The sequence below is a fragment of the Rissa tridactyla genome, chromosome 7 (assembly GCF_028500815.1).
Source record: "Rissa tridactyla isolate bRisTri1 chromosome 7, bRisTri1.patW.cur.20221130, whole genome shotgun sequence".
Taxonomy (NCBI): Eukaryota; Metazoa; Chordata; class Aves; order Charadriiformes; family Laridae; genus Rissa; species Rissa tridactyla.
In genome coordinates, this window is record NC_071472.1 from 14,898,403 (window position 1) to 14,902,012 (window position 3,610).

Genomic DNA, 3,610 nt, shown 5'->3' on the forward strand with positions numbered 1-3,610 from the left:
TTTATATTTTTTTTTCATTAGCTCTGGATATTTTTATCAGAGTAAATGCCCATTTCTTCCTCAGAGCTGTACTCAGTACCAGTGAAAACCTGTAGCACAGAGTTTCACTGCCCAACTATTCAGTGAGTAAAGCCGCAGAACTTTTCTTCTAACACAACCAACTATCTTCCTTTAACAACATATTTTTCTCTTTTGCAATTGCTCTCTTTGAGTTTAAATGATTGACCCTTTTCTCTTAAGGACAGAAGTTCACAGCGCTTCATTTATAAGTGCATACACTTATAAGTGCCTGCCTTATTAATCTCCTTAAGAAAAACGCACTCAGTGTTTTCCATTCTTCTTGGTAGGCGAGTTTTCATGATAATTGTAACCAACTTTTTCTGGACTTCCTTTAACTCCGTAGGGTTTCTTTTGGTCTGGGATGCTACACATAGTAGCACTTTTGATTTATACCATCACATTATACTTTTCATATTATATTTAATCCACTGAAGCACAGAGAAGGTAGATCTTCACTAGGATGCCACTGCTGGACCATCCACAGCATCACAGATTAACTGTTAGCAACAGCAATGATTAATGAAAAACTGTTTTAATGCCCCAACAAAAAACCCAACAACAACAAAAATTGTCTTGTTTATGAAACTAAAAGTATTGTAAAACACAATATTGTGAGAATATGATTAATAAAACCTTATAAGGGACAGATTTTCTGAGTAAAGGTTTTATATGCAAAGACCCATATCTTGCCATCTCTTATGTAGTTAATTAAAAACACATAATCAGACTGATTACAATAGGACTGTTTACATCCTTAAGAATAATTAAACTTCAATGGATGTGGTTGTGGGGTTAGGACTTTTCTGCATAATCAGAAAGATATTAGATGTGGGAGAAAAACCTGTGAATTGCATTATTTATTGCTTAAGTTACTGTCTTTGCAGAGTATAGATGCATACTTATGTCTGCTATGGCCACTGTGAGAAAAAAACAGCATGAAAAAACAGCACAAGCAGGGGATGTAGCTCAGCGGAAGAGCGCTTGCTTTGCATGCAAGAGGCCCTGGGTTCGACCCCCAGCATCTCCAGCATTTTGTTCTGGGCCCCTCTGTACATTGAAGTGCTGGAGCGTGTCCAGAGGAGACCTCCCAGGCTGGTGAGGGGTCTGGAGACCAGGTCACATGAGGAGAGGCTGAGGGAGCTGGGCATGTTTAGCTTGGAGAAGAGGAGGCTGAGGGGAGACCTCATTGCCCTCTACAACTACCTGAAAGGAGGTTGTAGAGAGGTGGGTGTTGGCCTCTTCTCCCAAGTGAATAATGACAGGACCAGAGGAAATGGTCTGAAGTTGCAGCAGGGGAGGTTTAGATTAGATATTAGGAAGAATTACTTTACTGAAAGAGTGGTCAGGCCCTGGAACAGCCTGCCCAGGGAGGTGGCTGAGTCATCATCCCTAGAGGTATTTAAGAAACGTCTAGATGTGGCACTTCAGGGCATGTTCTAGTGGCAGAGATTGTAGGGGGTTTTTTGTGTGTGTATGGTTGGACTCGATGATCTCAAAGGTCCTTTCCAACCATGAAGATTCTATGATTCTATGAATGAGAAGAAACCAGGAGAAATACAACCAGCATACTGATGTAAAGCTACTGCATTTTACTGCATTGCATATTTGTAGAGGTGCCTCTACAGGTGGTCATTAAGGGAAGTCAAACATGCCACTAAATGATATTCTATCAAATAACTATTGGCAGGGCTGCAAAAGTCTTTGGGAAACCCAGAGAGATCTTCAATCAGATCCAAACTCAAGAACTGAGCAAGATGTTAGTTAATAAGACCTACATATGTGCCCTAAGCAGCAGATTGATGTGAGTTTTTTGCTGCAGAATGAGATGATGTTCTTAAAAACACTCCTTATGCTACCTTGGAAATATGGTGTTTGTGGATAGGAAATCTGCTTGCAGTTTCTTTGCTGTTTGGAAGAAGCGACAAAGCAGAACAGATGCTTTTACTTTTGCTGCTTGAGTGGAATAATTCCAGAGAAATTTGGAAAGCAGCGATGGAATTTTAAGAGATTTCAGAGAAATGTTACAAAAGTTTATCTTCCCTGATGCACAAGACTTGCAAAGAAAGAAGTTTCCAGGCGAATTAAATAAAGCAAAGAAATATTCACAAGTTCCAGAGGAGAAAGAAGGAGGTGAATTATTTGAATCTCAAACAGGTATTGGCAACTAGGAGGGAAGAGGTAAGGCCTGTGTTGAAGATGACACCACCTCTAGAGAATGGGTGGATGTGGTGGTTACATGCAGGAGTAAGAAGGCCTAGGACAAGTCTCCTTTTATTGTGGGGGTAGTGAGAGATTAGGAAATGACTGTGCCCCCACAAAGTAAAATTCGCCACTAACGTGTGTGTGGTCATCTTTTGACACAATTATCAGTGTGAGATGGTGGAGGGGCTTTATTTTAACCATGTAAGTGCCCTTAGGTCATCTTCTTGTCTCTACACACGCTGGTGCTTGGCTCACAAAGAATTCTTTACTGAGCAGAGCATTGGCTGTGACATTTGCTAGGCAAGCTCAAAAATCTAATGCCATACATTATTAATAATGATAAGTGTTCTGCAAAGAGAAGACATCAGAAGTGGAATCATGTTCAGGCATTATATGCCAAGTGATCTTGTTCCATCATTCTATGGCAAATACAATTATGCATTATCGATATTAAAGATGCCCATGTCATGGGTAATGTGAATACATATTGCAAAGTGGTAATGAAATTTGGAATATCTGATTAGTGATGGGAAAACTACTAAAATGTATTTTATCTACATTTCTAACATAATTTTTTACACTGAATGACCAATTACACTTCTACTAAATGTCATTTATTTTGCATATTTTAATTTCTAATTACTGATAAATTGGTGATTAAGATGACATTGATCCATTAATGACTACCGAATGTTTAATTCATGGATACCTTAAAATGCTCTCTGTTACTCAAGATTCTGATAGATTTTGGCTAGAACTCCAAAGGAGTGACATATTTCTAGCCTCTGAGTTCACTATATCTACCAGCAAATTGAAACACCAATGCCACTTGATTGAAGCATCAGTGTCATGGCACCATCCACAAAATTCTTTCTTTTAAATTATTAAGATCTTAAGCTGAAATTCAGCCCAGAAGAGAGCCAACCTAATGCTATGAATGCTCAACTTAAGTCTGTAAGTGATTGCTGGCTCCTTTCATGGAAAGTGTGTTTCAGTTCTAAAGTATTCTATGCCCGTAAACAGCTAATCAGCAAATGGTGGGCACTGTTTTCATCTGTTTGATGTAAGCTTGTGCTTCTTGATGAAAAGTCCTACCCCAAATGGAGGAAAGGCAGAGGATCGCCAGGAAACATCTATGCCTGTGCACTTCAGGAACCAGAAATGAGTGCAGTTGAAAAAGTCAGTGCGTGCCAAATCTTTTTGGACCGCCCCACTGCTGAATAGAATCATAGAATCATAGAATTGCTGAGGTTGGAAGGGACCTTTAAGATCATCGAGTCCAACCTTTCACCTACCCTGACAAAAGCCACTTCTAAACCACGTCCCTAAGTGCCCCATCTACCCTTTT

At 39.6% G+C, this 3,610-nt stretch overlaps 1 non-coding gene across 1 annotated transcript; it reads left to right on the forward strand.

The window, feature by feature from the left end:
- The first annotated feature begins 1,015 nt into the window (after window positions 1-1,015).
- On the forward strand, window positions 1,016-1,087 carry TRNAA-UGC (transfer RNA alanine (anticodon UGC)). Its single transcript has one exon. It is a non-coding gene; the product is annotated as a tRNA-Ala (tRNA).
- Window positions 1,088-3,610: the final 2,523 nt, after the last annotated feature.